This window comes from Vicugna pacos, chromosome 26 (assembly GCF_048564905.1).
Source record: "Vicugna pacos chromosome 26, VicPac4, whole genome shotgun sequence".
NCBI classification, from domain to species: Eukaryota; Metazoa; Chordata; class Mammalia; order Artiodactyla; family Camelidae; genus Vicugna; species Vicugna pacos.
This window is the reverse complement of record NC_133012.1, coordinates 14,985,327-15,000,876: the sequence shown is the minus strand read 5'-3', so window position 1 is coordinate 15,000,876 and position 15,550 is coordinate 14,985,327. Positions and strand designations below refer to the sequence as shown.

Below are 15,550 nucleotides of genomic sequence, written 5' to 3'. Positions count from 1 at the left end.
AACCATTTCTTTGCTGTCTTGGTTGTAGCTTCTGTGCCTCTCACAGCATGTTAAATCAGGGTCCCATAGTCACTGTGGTCTCAGGTTTGGGACAGGAAGCAACAGGATCCTCCAACTGCTTTAGGATCCACTTGGGTTTTCTGTCCACTTCCTGGTGGATCCCTGTGATGACAGGATCAGTTGATCTGCAATTCTCTCTGTTCTTTGTTTTATTACTGCATGGCCCAGAAACCTTGATAGTAAGGGTACACCCTAAAAATAACCCCTATCTACATATATCAGCCTTCACCTGAGGGCTATTTGTGCATTGATGTGTTTGGTGTACTTGATTGGCTGTGGGTGACTTTTCTGCTGACGGAGTAAACTTATGCTAAAAATAATGGGATATAGGTTTTTGAAAATCAACCTTTTAATCACCCAGAAACACTATCAGTCTTTGATTAGTTTATCTAGTCAATAATGAAATTAAGTGGGCAATAGTGTAATTAATTCTAATGTAATTATTTGTTTACTAGCAAATGCCAATATACATCTGACTGTAATAAACTGTGCTACTCTGTAAGCTCAATAAATGCTAACCTAGGAAATTCCAAGGATGTAAGGTATGTGTTTGCATATGTGTTTACAACTTGTGTTAATCTGGTATAAACACAAGCATTATACAGTACAGTGATATAGTTATTGATTTTTAAATGGTCTTAATATTGTGTAGATCCATAGTCAAAAAGGCTAGGAATCCCAGGCTGTAAATATATCCCAATTCCATTCAATTTGTGAAAGTATGTAACGGTTTTAAAGAACAATTTGACAAATAAATCATCATTCCTAACAGATGTTCAAAATATTGACTAAATTTAAATGTTTTCAGTGGCATCTGTTAAAAGCTTGAGGCATTTTATGATTATTCATTTCCATTTCTAGTGGTTTTTCTTCTTTCTCTTCCATAATGATCAAGTGCCAATTTCAAAACAAATTTATTTAGCTCAGATTGAATAAATATTACAAATTAATCAATAGTCTCACATTATAAAACTTTGTCTTATTTTTTCTACCTTGTTTGATTTTCTAATTCCTGATTCTTTTAAATTTTTACGTATACTTTGCATTAATTTTATCAGTATAATATGTATACTGATGTTGCTTTCTGTCCTAATTAGGTTGTCAACAAAGGGAATTAGTACTGGTTGTTTTATAGCATCAATGTCACATTTACATATCTCAAAAATGAAACTGAGACATTATGGATATGTGACAAAGATAAGGAATTAAGAGTAGAAAGTTATTCAAGACAATCAAGCAAAAGGAAATAAGTGGGACTGAGAACACAGTTGACCTTGGAGCTTGCTGACATCCAAGGCAAAAAAGGAACACGTGATCATTTGTTGTGCTCTTGCAGCGTAATAAAGTAGAACATACTCATTCAAAAGGCAGGGGAATGATACTTTGATGCTGATTTCTAAGAGAGAGTTAGTGCATATGATTTAAAAATTTTCTGTAGAAATGTATCCCTCTTATGTTTGAGCATCTGCAACAACTAAGAGTAATATGTTGAAGCATATTTATACACACGCCACACACACCCATATGCACTTCTGAGATTAGTTAAAATAACCTGGAATTCTTGATTCCTTCCTATCTTCTCCATTCACCATCACTTAATTGACCAAATACTATTCCAAATATTTCTCAAGTCACCATTCCACATCATGCTGGCCCAGTATTATCTTTCAAGTTATCATCATCTGTATCATGTACAAAGCCTCCTAAGCGTTCTCTTTCTATCTGCACTTGTTCCTCTCCAGTTTGTTCTCCCCACTGCTACCAGAGTGAATTTCCTTAACATCCAGATCTGAGAATAGCTTCTTTTATACTCATTTATTACCCATTGCCCTCAGCACAAGCCTAAACTCATTCACCTAACGTACAAAGTACTGTCAACATTTATGCTCTAACTTTGATGGCCTTACTTCTCACAATTCTGATTATAGGATTCAATCTAATTTACTGAACTTTGCAAAGTTCCTCGTGACAACTCGTATACCTGATGTTCTGCCTGCATCTGAATCTTTGCCGTTGTATCTTTTAAGCCTATAACATCTTCCTGGCCTCTGAAAATAGTCAAATGACCTCACTAAGCATCACACAATCTTATTCCTGCTACCTCTAGCAAAGTGGTTTTCAACTAGGGGTGCTCTTACCCACCAGGAGATATTTGGCAATTTCTGATAGTCTCTGCTCAGGAAGAATGCTACCATCGTCTAGTGGATAGAGACCATGGTTGTTGCTAAATATCCTACAATGCCCAAGATAGCCACTGGGCTGTTCATGTACAGAGAAATATGGGGCCTAAAACATGAGCATTTGAGAAACCAGCTGTAGAGCCTCATTTTCAAACGGTCCCCTCTTTTCTCTCTCAGCTCTGACACTGGCATTCTTGTTAACCTTCCAAAACAGGAATGGGAAGACCTCACAACTTGTTCACTTTGTTTTCCCTTTGTGGCGTTTATGTCACAAACGTGAAGAGACCTGGAGAAACTTCTGCTGGCAGCTCCTGCCCTGGTTGCTACTGAAAACCCAGCTGATGCTGGGAGTCATATCGTTCCAAAGTCCTGGTCAGTGAGCTGTGCTGAAATTTGCTGCTGCCACCAGGGCCCCTATTATTGGCTGCTGCTTTTCTGGAACCTTCAGTAACCAGATCCAGGCAGCCTTCCCGAAGCCGTGACTTTCCGTCTTCACAGATTCCAGCGCTGACCACCCGCATCTCACAGAAGTGTTTTACGTTAACCTGCTTATCAGTGCTCAGTGTGATGCGGACTCTCCTCTGTGCTACGTTGCCACCCGGAGCAACAGAGCGGGGGCTCGCTCCGCGGGTCCCACGCCATGAGGCCGGCCTGGGCGCTTGTGCGCATGTGTGCATGTGCGCATGTGCGGCGCCATCTTGGTGCCGGCGCCGGGAAGGTCAGGCCTGGCCTCTACTTCGGCAGAGAGCCTGACAAGACTGGAAACAAAGAGCAGGCTGCTGTGCCCGGCGAGGAGTTTCAGGGTGAGTGGACTGCTCCAGCTCCCTGGTTTACTGCCCCTCAGCCCGAGGTCGCCTGAGGTGGGCTGGCCCCCCCGCACCCCTCCGGCGGCGTCCTGCCAAGGCTGGTCCGCGGCTCCCGCGGCTCCGACGTGTGGAAGCTCCCACGGAGTAGGTTTAAGTTGTTCTTCCACAGGCCCTTTGACCCTGAGAGAAAATAAAGTTGATAGAAAATAAACGATTTAGTTTTAAAAATGAACTCAAATAACATGGCCCCTCTTGCAGTTGTTGGTAGTCTAAATGAATTGTTACGGAAATCTGTCTTGAAACTCCCCGTTTATTGGGCCACTTATTAATAATTGCTTTTTAGTTAACTCTTTCGGATTAGAAAGAAGTCTGACTCAGCGTTTGGGTTTAGAATTTCAGTCAGAGCATTTACGAATACTTGGGATAATTGTATGCATTTTGCTTGCTTTGCTTGGTAGTTAGGTTTTGGCTCATCTGTCTCCCTTTCTATAATGAAAACTGCTTTCCCTCTATGTCTCATTCTTTGTTTATTATTTTTTTTTAATTGAATTACAGTGAATTATAATGTGTTTATTTCTGGTGTACAGCACTTATTCTTGAACCTAGAGGAGCCCCGATTACAAAATGCCTGGTTCAATAAGTAAGGTTTGGCCAAGTGAGTTACTATTTTGATATTAGAAAGTAGCTTTTGAACATATACCTTGTGAGTTTATTATTTGGGCTTCAAAGTATAGAAAAGCAATAACAACTACCAGAACAAGAGATTCCTCAAGGAATATAAATAGAGGCAGTGCTTTCTACTTCTATGTGGAAGCATAGGAAACATTTTCAGGCTTTTAGAGACTATTTGACAAACGCTGTGAATAATCATACTCGATGAAGCAAACCTGGGAACCACCGTAGCCCAGTTTGCTCATCTGTGAAACAAAGGGATTGAATTAGATGCTTTTTCTGCTCTACAATTCTGTGCTTCTAGGACCAACTGCACAATAATCTAAGCCTGGAATCACATACCTGTCATAGTTCAGATTTTTTATTTAGGTCTATGACTTTGGGCTCAGTGTTTACATTTTGGCGGGTCCTTAACTCCCTCATGAAAAAGTGAGAGGGTTTAAACAGATGATTGCTTTCAACTATCACTGAAATTCTGTAACATTTATACTACCAGAATTATAGTAATGTTTAAAGCTGTGAAAGTGAATTAGTTGCACTGTCGTGTGGTGGTTAAGTTCCTGCGGTGTGAAAAAGTTAGGGAGTTAAACATTTCTGCAATGCACAGGATTCTAATCCAATAAATACTGCAGCTTATAAGGGGAGTGAGTGGTATAAGATCAGTTACAATTAAGAAGCCCGAAGATGTTGGAAGCCAAAGATCAGCACCCTTGAATGTGGGATTCTTGTGTCCCCTGTTCCAGATATTCTGGATTTCTCATCGTGAGACCATTAATAAGAGCACCTGTATTGGTTTTTGTCCTATAAATTGCAGGAGTTAAGACTTGAGAAGTTTTCCTGTGAAAGCCAGGAATTTAATCCAGTGTAAAATCTAACCAATGAACTATTTAGAAAAGGTGATAGACACTGGATCTACTTTATTATAAGCCATAGAGCATTCATTTAATCTTGATTAAGTTATGGTCAAACCCAAAGTCACAAATTTTCATTATAGAACTTTTGGAATTATGACAAGCTATAGGTTACAAATGCTTTTAAGAATGCAAAGGTCTAAGTAATCATTGTTTAGACACAAAAATAGGAAGATTAACAGATATTTATTTCCCAGTTACAGCAAATTCTTTCCCCTGAGTATTTAAAAAAATTATTCTTATATCTTGTCCTCCTAAAGTTGAGTTTCTGGTTCTGTTTGTTCACCAGAATGGACAATAGACCTTTCTCTAATATTCAAAGTTTTGTTTAGTAAAGACTGTGGAATTATAGACTGGAGGATGTAAAGGTTTATCATTAGAAATGACATTTTTGGAATGATTCTCATAGAAAACTATTTTTATATGCTTTTTAATATTATACTTGACATTAAGATTGTTTAAAATCACAAAAATTTGAGATAATTAACCCACTATCATTTTGCTATCCTAGCTCGAATAGTCTAGGACTGTTTAGAGTCCTTAAAATTATAAACATTAATAAAAGCAGCTCTCTTAATAAAAAAAAATCATAGAAGTAAGAAAAGCAGCTCTATATTAAATTTAAAATACAATGCAAAATTTTGATTGTCAGAAACTGAATTTTAAGAACAATTTTTGATCAAAACAGAAAGAACAATGAATATGGAGAAAAAAAGTTGAAGAAAAAGTTGAAAATTTAAAAAGAAAAAGAAATTTCAGTCTAACTACATTTTTGTATTGAGGTCAGTACACTTTTGTATTAGTTACATATTTGTTCTTTTTTGTTGAAGAGTTGGAATCATTGTAATATTTATTAATGTTTCTAATAGAAATATTTCAAAATATATTGGAATTAGACATTCATGTGATTGCTTCTTATTTTACCAATGGTAAATAATATTTTAATACATTGCAACATTATAAGCAATTGCTCATTTATTAATGGCTGTCTATTTTAGCAAAATGCTAGCATACTAGGATATAATCAGTACATTGTTCAAAACACTGAGATCCAGATATGTGAGGTTTATGTATGTAACTATTAATAACTTAACTGATCTGTTTCTATCTCTGAAGTAGTAAAATTGTAATACTCTCCTCAGATCAACATATTCTTGGGGTCCCCCCAAATCTGTGGTATCTGTAAAGTGTAGAGGGGCTTTAAGAGAAAAAAAAAATGGAAAAATGGAAAATCACAACTGTAACTTGCTTTCATTGCCCTTACAAGCTACAGCTGGCTTCCTTCTCTCAGAGGATTCCTCCAGGCTGTCCTCACCTTCCAGTGTACACTCTTTTTCTTTCCTTGCTCCTCCTTTTAAATCCCTTTGTCTCACCTGTGTTCTTCTTATTTAGTTAACTCTTTTAGATGGCCTTTGGGTGTCAGACTCTCTGCCTGGCTTTGATTTCTTCTCAGGATGTTGCTTCTCGATCAATCCTTGGGTCTCTGCACGAAGTCTCCATAGCTGTCAGGTGACAGCTAAATCTGCCCCAGGTTCCCTGAATACTTCACCTTTGTTAGTGACATCCACTTTTCTGGGAGGGAGCGCCTAGCATTACTGAGAATTATGCCTCCTGTCAATGATAAATTTTATCTGAGTAAAGGGCAATAGAAAGAAAGTACATAGACATTAAGCATAAATTATAAATAAATGATGAATTTTGTGTTTTACTTTGTCCTTAAGTAGATGTAACAGAAAAAAAAAGTAGATATTTTTCCATTAATAATGAGATTTAAGCCATTCTGGCTACAACTTGTATTATCTCCATTTCATAATCAGCTGAAACAATCAAGGTTAAATCAAAGAAACAAAATCCTACAGATGACATAATACATATACTAGGATATTTATTTTAAATGTTTAACCTTAGGCATTTGTGGGAACTCGTTAAACAGTCTTATAAAGCTGTTGTTTTGTGTCTGGTATCAGTGGCTAAAGTCAGCAGGGCAGGCAGTCAGGAAGGGAAGATGAAGTTAAGGTAGGGTAGAGGACGAACAACTGGAACCCCTGAAGATAAACTGAAGCCTCTGTCTTTCTGTCTCCAGGACTTCAGCTTTGATTATGAGAATATCTTCTAACCAAGCACTTGCCCCAACAAGAATCCTGCAGGAGCCATGGGAGCTGTAGGAGCTGCAGGCTGATGGGTGTCCCACACCACCCTGGTGAGCCAGCGGGTAAGGGGTGGTGGCAGGATGTCACTGTATCAGTGCTGGGTGTTCTGAACTGCTCTTTCAGCATGAAAGATCATAGCTGCTGCTTCACTTCTGCCTACCAACTCTTGCACAGATGCTCTCCTGTGGCCTGCATTAACTCAGAACATGCAAGGAGATGCTGGAAAACATAATTCTGGTATAGCTAAGTCGACAATACAGATCCACCCAACTACACACACAGCTTGCCACATAAATTTACATAGCCACAAACTGTAAGAGTTTTGATTGTGCTCCCCTTCTCACCAATATTTGGTATGATCTAACTTTGATTTTCACATTTTTGCTGTTCTGTTTAGTGTAAAATTATATCTCATTATCTCATTTTGGTTTTAACTTGGATTTCTCTAATTAGTAATAGATTGAACGTATCTTCATGTACTTACTGACCATTTGTGTTTCTTTTTCTGTGGAAGTGTCTATTCGTGTCTCTTGCCCCACCTTTCCATTGGGTCATCTATTTGTTGGTTTGATGGAGAACTTCATGTATTCTTATTATTAATTCTTTGTTGATATTAACTCTGCAAGTACCTTTTCCTAATTTTTGATTTCTGTTTTTACTTTTAAAAAGTATCCTTTAATGAACAGATTTCTTTTTAAAATTTCACAGTGTGAAGTTTTAAGCATTGTTAATATAATTATTATTTTTGTCTGTTTATGAACTCCTTCACTATGCCAAAGGCATAAGAACATTCCAAAAATTTCACGTATTTCTTTTATGCCTTCCCATCCTAATGCATACTGTAGGATAGGGTTCCATTCCCGTGAGTAGTATTTGTCCCATGTGGATGACCAATTCTCTCAGCATTAATTATTTAAAACTTCCTTCTTTTTCTATAGTCCATAATATCTTATATATCAGGTCTCCATACAGGTTGTATCTGTTTGGTGGTTCTATACAATTACTATAGCTATATAGTAAACCTGGGTAAAGCTTCTTAAGGACTATATTGGTAATTATTGACCATGGGGTCTCAAATAAATTTTTAAATTATAGTATCAAGTAACTAAAGAATTGTATTGGTATTTTTATTGGAGTTGCACTAAATATGTAAGTCAATTTGCATTGAACTAACATGTTTATTTCTGTGTCTTGAGGGGTGGATATACTGCAGTGGTAGAATGCATGCTTAGCATGCACAAGGTCCTCCAAAAACAGGTGTCTTTTATTACAGTGTCTTATCTTCACACACAGACTGTCTCTCCAGTTATTATAATGTGTTTTAATATCTTATGCAAAATTTTATAATTTGTGGGCAGGAAGTTTTTGTCTATTTTTCTTAGGTAGCATAATGTTTCTAGGTAGCAAATAGACTATTTTTCGTTAAAGACGACTACATCTAATAATGAAAAAAATTCATTAACTATTTCTATGGTAGTATATCTATAAAATTCTTTTAATTTATATTATAGAATTATACATCTAAAATAATGATTATTTCCTTTCTTTGTTTCCAGTTAGACTCTGTTCAATGAATGCATCTAAGAGTTTTGAATGGGTAGGATATATACTGTCTTACAGCTTTTCTTAATATTCTTAGATTTCTAAAATCAGTGTTTTGAGAAGTTTTTAGGCCTCTATTCTACTAAATACTGGGTTGTAAAAGCTTTTTGAAATTTAATGTTTTAGGCAAAATGTCTTTTTCTTGTACTAAATTTCATTTATCTGTTTGTAGTCTGTTTAAATTTTTTCTCATATCTTAAGCAGCTGTTGAAACTCTTCGCTAGGATGATCCTTTGACTGGCATTTCCAGGGCAAGAGCTTTAAAGAAGGATTCTTTCACACTGTTAAAGTCTGGCAGTGGGGCCGCCCAGTGCAGGTGATGGGACCAGAGGGAACCCGACATCCAGTGGGCTCTTTTGCAGAGTCAGGTTGACAGGATGAGCAGACCATGAACTCTGTGCAGGTTCAAATTTTGGCTCTATCTTCTACCAGAGGGGTCATCTCTGTGCATCAGTTTCCTCATAGTACTTTTCAGCTCCAGAATTTCTATTTGATTCCTTTTTATATTTTCTAGCTCTTTACTCACATTGTCTGTTTTTTGAGAGTTATCCTTTAGTTCCTTGTTCATGGTTTCTTTTGGCTCTTTGAGCATCCTAATAGGTCATTAGGAAATTATTTAAAGATTGTTTTGAGGGAAAAAAACAATACATGTGAAGTGTTTAGAATAATACTTGGTCTTCCCATTAAAAATCCTCAACAAATATCAGCTTGTTATTATGGAAACCAACCCTGATCCAGCCTTGGCTTTGGTAATGTAAAAGCTGTCACCATAATCTCTGAGGAATGTTCTTCCTAAATGTGCATAAAATTGCTGACCGACAATTGGGCCCCGATTGCTATGAGTTGAGGTGAATCTTAATAGGAATGGCTGCTTTATGTTTATCCTTCACTGATACATATATGATGACTCAACAGTCAATAAACCCTATTACAGAAATCATGAAAAACTATTCTCATATTGGTAGCTTTAAAAAAATAGTAGACAAAGAAGATTATAAAAGACATCATCTGCAGATGGTGGTTCTTTATTCTCCTTTCTTTTTACCATTATTTTTTCTACTACACATTTGATTTTTCTATAGTGAAACTGTGAGAATTAGTTTTAAAAAAGGAAAATAAAAGCATGGTATGAATCTGTTTTTAAAAAAGAATATGTTTCTTTCCATCTCTTCTTTGCCACAGCAACATGCTCTCTTTTCCAGCTTGAAATGTATCAAAGGCTACCTGGGTTATTTTCATATTGTCTGCTAGCTGGCACAACGGGAACATAGCTTCATATTTACACAGGGGAATTGGGGGCAGCGGGTGAGTGACAGGCATTGCTTTACACCAGGGACAGGTTTTGCTGCATCTCCTCATGATTGTTAAAATTACTTCAACTGTGTAAAGTTTGACAATTCAGGATCTTCTGGTATGTGCATAATTTGAATTTCATCAGAATTTAGACTAGTGAGTATAAATTATATAATATTAATAATAAGTTTCCCAATTTTACTGACTTACACCTATACCAAATAAAAGCTAGACCATTCAACCCTTAGTCTTCAGATGATTCTGAGCATCTCCAGGGTGTGCCACAGTGACATGTGTGACCCAATTGAAGTATTCTTGGGAAATATGTGAGAATAAAATATGAACCTATAAATTAATATGGAATATTAATAGATTACTCTTGATTGTATCATAAATATGATTTCCTCATCTTTTGCATCCCTTACTAGCTAGGCCAGCTAGCAAGAATGGAAAATATAATTATGAGTTCTTTCTAGACAATCATATAATTTATAATTATCCTATTTTTGATAGCCAATTTTTCTAGGAGGAACTTGTCATCTTTAAAGGGTGTTTTCATCTATGATGTTATGTTGTCATGTTGCCAGTTGTCATCCTTTATGAGTGCTGTTCAGTGACTATAATGTATTTGTTTTCAACAATAAGTATGTTTTTCTAGACTCATGCTTCGTTAACTGAATTTGATTATCTAAGTTTAGAACACAAAAATGAAATTTACCACTAAGAGAAGTCCAAAGGTTGATAGTAGAAAAACTTGAAATTCATCTTACTGAAAAAATAACTAGATTATAATCAATATTCCCTATTGAATATGTGAAAATAAATAACAACTCAAAAAGACTTATTTTTAAACAACAGACAAAAATATGCCTTTATGTACTTTTTAAAAATTGACGTTAAAATTATAACTTATCTACCAAAAATGTGACTACTTCAGGTAGTTTTTGACAATACTGTCATTTTTCTTGAAGTAGAGATATTCAATCATACAAGAGTGGGAAACATTTTAGACTCTATTCACCAAGGTTTTTAATATAAGAATCCATCCCAGGAATAATAAGTGATGTATCTATGTAATTGTGCAAGAGAAAAAGTAATCATCTATTTTGTTTACTGCTTTGGGGTACCAGCTATTTATCCAATGGGAAATGTGGGCATTTTGATAAATAATAATAATAGTACTAACTGTATATTGAAGACATATGATCGGCTCTTTTAAAGATATAGGACTTCTCATTACCACATAAATACTATGAATAAGAAAACTGAAGCTTAGGCAGGACAAAACCAAATTTTTGACCAAGGTAAAAAAGCATATACTGTTTAATTCAGTTTAAGATGCACTGAGTGGAAGGGGTACCATTATCTTACCTACCACTAAAAGTGATGCTGTTAATTATGCTGTGACCATACTTTCTTCTGACTTGGGATTGTATTCTTACTGAAGGATCTCTTTTAGGCTTAATTTGACATACAGATATTCATATATTTGTATTTTATGTATGTAAAGGGAATATAGTAAGTGAAATGAATTGGGTAAGATAATCTTAAAATTTCTTCCTATTCAGAGTCTGACTCTTCTGAATTAACCTTTTTTTTTTACATTTTTTTATTGAGTTATAGTCATTTTACAATGTTGTGTCAAATTCCAGTGTAGAGCACAATTTTTCAGTTACACATGAACATACATATATTCATTGTCTCATTTTTTCCCACAGTGAGCTACCACAAGATCTTGTATATATTTCCTTGTGCTATATACAGTATAATCTTGTTTATCTATTCTACAAGTTTGAAATTCCAGTCTGTCCCTTCCCACCCCTCACCCCCTTGGCAACCACAAGTTTGTATTCTATGTCTATGAGTCTGTTTCTGTTTAGTATATATGGTTTTTTTGTTTTTTTATTTTTTTTTTTAGATTCCACATATGAGTGATCTCAGATGGTATTTTTCTTTCTCTTTCTGGCTTACTTCACTTAGAATGACATTCTCCAGGAGCATCCATGTTGCTGCAAATGGCATTATGTTGTTGGTTTTTATGGCTGAGTCATACTCCATTGTATAAATATACCACATGTTCTTTATCCAGTCATCTGTTGATGGACATTTAGGCTGTTTCCATGTCTTGGCTATTATTGTAAATAGTGCTGCTATGAACATTGGGGTGCAGGAGTCATTTTTGAAGTAGAGTTCCTTCTGGATATATGCCCAGGAGCGGGATTCCTGAGTCATATGGTAAGTCTATTCCTAGTCTTTTGAGGAATCTCCATACTGTTTTCCACAATGGCTGCACCAAACTTCATTCCCACCAGCAGTGTAGGAGGGTTCCCTTTTCTCCACACCCTTTCCAGCATTTGTCATTCGTGGACTTTTGAATGATAGCCATTCTGACTGGTGTGAGGTGATACCTAATTGTAGTTTTGATTTGCATTTCTCTGATAATTAGTGATATTGAGCATTTTTTCATGTGCCTGTTGATCATTTGTATATCTTCCTTGGAGAATTGCTTGTTTAGGTCTACTGCCCTTTTTTGGATTGGATTGTTTGTTTTTTTCTTATTAAGTTGTGTGAGCTGCTTATATATTCTAGAGATCAAGCCTTTGTCAGTTTCATTTGCAAAAATTTTCTCCCATCCCGTAGGTTGTTGTTTTATTTCACTTATGGTTTTCTTTGCTGTGCAGAAGCTTGTAAGTTTAATTAGGTCCCATTTATTTATTCTTGCTTTTATTTCTATTGCTTGCATAGACTACCCTAGGAGAACATTTCTGGATGAATGTCAGATAATGTTTTGCCTACTGAATTAACCTTTTGATGCAGAATAAACCATGTCCATTTTTTTTCCACACATTATGTACCTCTGTAGCTCTGTAATACTCTGTAATACCAGGAAGTCAGTGAAACAGTGTTTCTTAAGGAATCCATAAAACAATTCAAAGCTTTTTGTGTTGAACTCTAAGGCTGGCTTTGCAAATCTGTAGCACCATTCTCCTCTGTGACTATTACTAAACATATCTAGTCACCACTGATCCCACCTCTTCCTTACAATCACTTGCTCCTGTAGTTAAAATGTATTCATTGTTATATCCACATTTGCCTTCTAATCCACGAGATAGCCGTTCTGGTACTCTGGACTCTGACATGTTTGATGCTTGCTTGTATACAAGCCATGACAACTACATCATGACTGGTAGACTATTGTTGTTTCTTGTGAAATATGAAAAAAAATATGCATTGTAGCATATATATACAGTAAGTATTAAACCCACAATTTTAACTCAGATCCATATAATTCCAAAGCCTGTTATCTTTTTCCTTCCTCACGTGGGCTCTTTAAAAATGACAGCCTGTATAATTAAAGGCTGTCAAATTTTAGTGTAGGGCTCTTTTAGATAGTTTAACTATTTTCTACCCCCCCGTGACAGTCAACTACTAAATTTGTCTTCTCCTATCTTGCAAACAGTCTAAAGTACATGTTCTTTCTCAAGACAAATTTAAAGTTATTTTTGTAGCTTGTATTTAGGAGACTGTGAAGGTGTTCTGAATTCACTGCTCTGTTATTGCTGAAATTGACTTTGATTGCAGATTTCTGTCAAGGCATAGGATTTAATAAAAACAACCAAAACAAATGCAAAACTGCTCTTTGTTAGAAAATCAGTTCAGAATATTAAAGCTATCAGTCTTTAGGACCTTTTCTAAAATTGTTTCAGATTTTAAAAAATGTCTGTATATACATTTTCTTTATCCAGTCATCTGTTGATGGCCATTTAGGTTGGGTCCATGTCTTAGCTACTGTAAATAGTGCTGCTTTGAACATTGGGATGCACCTGTCTTTTCAAATTAGAATTCCCTCCTGGTATATGCCTAAGAGTGGGGTTGCTGGATCATAGGATGTATAAATAAATCACTATGCTGTATGCCAGAAATTAATATATTATAAATCAACTATACTTTAATTAAAAAAAATCTATTATCTTAGTAAAGTGTAAAATCAAGGGAAGAAAAAAGGAGTTTGGATGCTTCCAGTTTGGGAAAGGAGACAAGATAAGGAGTAGCACTCTGGCCTCCTACTGGTGTGGAATATACAAGTTGATTTCCATGACTCTCTAGAATGAAGTTTCTTGTTCTACTGGATATTCCTGGTCCTACAGTTTGTAACCAGTGATCACTGTCTTTTTTTTTTGTTCTTTTGGTCCACTATTAGCCTTACAGAAAATGTTAGTTAACTTGGCTTCATCTTGGCTCCCACTGACTTGCACACACTGGGGTCCTGTTTATCTTCTGTTCTGTCATGACCTGGTGGCCCAGCTGTAAGGAGCTACCTCACATTGTGCTGACACAGCGCATGACTGGCCCGCTGGCTCATGAAACAGCTTGTTGCCTCACAGGGCTCTGAGAGCTGAAATCCAGTGCCTGAGGCACTGCGCATGACCACACTGGGCTACCTAGTTTATTCTACGGAGGCATGTTCCTTACCTGGGACGCAGTAAAGTCTGTCCTTGTTGCTGTTCTCAAAGTATCTAATGTACTCCCCTGCTGTGTGAGCCCAGTCCCGAAGAAAGAAGTAGGAAAATATGTGTAGAGATAGCCCTTTGCTTTGATACCATATTACTATAGTAATCACCTTGATCTGAAAAGAGCAAGTTTTCTCTACCTCATATTAGCATTTTCTCCTCTGTCCAACTCCAGTAGCTGTCTAAACCTTGATGCAGTTGAACAACGGGAGAACCTATGAGCTGTGTCTGCCAAACTCTGATATGATAGAGTTTGAAAGTATTTTTTCAATACAGTATCTTGGCTTATAGGACTGTTTAATCCTATTTTTGTGAATGACTGAATCAGAATATTGAATCAGAAAAAAACTGAATCAGAAACAGTAGGTTTCTTTATCTTGGCATACTAAATTCCATTTTCCTGTTCCTTGGTTATCTAGGATTACATAACCATGCTACTGATTACAAAGAAACCACATTACAAAATTTAAAGATTTAAATCTTCTTTAAATTTTGTATAGAAGGATAATTAAATGCTACATTTTTCACATTACCCATTTACTCTGGCAGAGCACTGAGCTGAATTTTGTCCTTTTACCAGTGAGGTGTTCTAAGCTTTAGATAGTCCTATCTTTAGAGAGTTATAAAAGTAGTAATTAACCTCCACCCCTGTCCATGGTGGGACAAGCAGGGTACATGTAGGATCTATCGGTACACTTCTTAGATCCAATTACGGAGCAGCAATCCTGTTTTTCCTATTAGTGAGAATCAGTCACTTCTAACACCATAATATCTTTCCCTGAATATTTATCTGGTCACAATCTCAGTTTCCAATCCAATGAAAACATCATTGTATCCCTTGTTGAAAACTGTCTAATCACTTTGACACCAAAAGTTGCCCCACACATTTCTAAACTCACGCTGAAGAAGGTCTTCTCTGTTGATGACCACTAGCTTATGTTGGAAGGTCAAATAAAGCTACGTGGGTGCCCAGGGAAATTGCCAGAGTTTAAGGCAGCAGTGTTTAGACTCCTAAAATATGGCATCTTTTATTACTGTTTGATTGCACTCAGCACATTTTTTGTTATTATTTGTTTAAATCTGTCTCCACATTTGACTGTAAGCTTCACGAATTGGCTTTGTTTGCCACTGTGGCTGGTACGAAGTGACAGTCGATGAATATTTGTAGACTGAAAGAATTTCCAAATGCTTAATGCTTTAATTCATCAGAACCCTAGCAGAGCTAAAAAAGAGAGAGATGAACATTAGGATCCCTGATGGGAATATGAGGAGGTAAAAACTTCTGCTATCAGACAGGTATATACAGGTTTACAGGGAAAGTGAAGCAGGCCTCAGAAATCGAGCTTGAGTTCAGAAGCCTTAAGT

General features: G+C 36.4%; 1 protein-coding gene across 7 annotated transcripts in view; it reads left to right on the top strand.

Moving 5' to 3' along the window:
• The first annotated feature begins 2,958 nt into the window (after window positions 1-2,958).
• The window catches only part of MSR1 (macrophage scavenger receptor 1), a 250,059-nt gene continuing 237,467 nt past the window's right edge, over window positions 2,959-15,550 (top strand). For all 7 annotated transcript variants that reach the window (XM_072950374.1, XM_072950378.1, XM_072950377.1 and 4 more), the window contains exons 1-2: window positions 2,959-3,043; window positions 6,713-6,829. The gene's annotated coding sequence lies outside the window, so the exon portion shown is untranslated. The remainder of the gene's footprint in view (window positions 3,044-6,712; window positions 6,830-15,550) is intronic.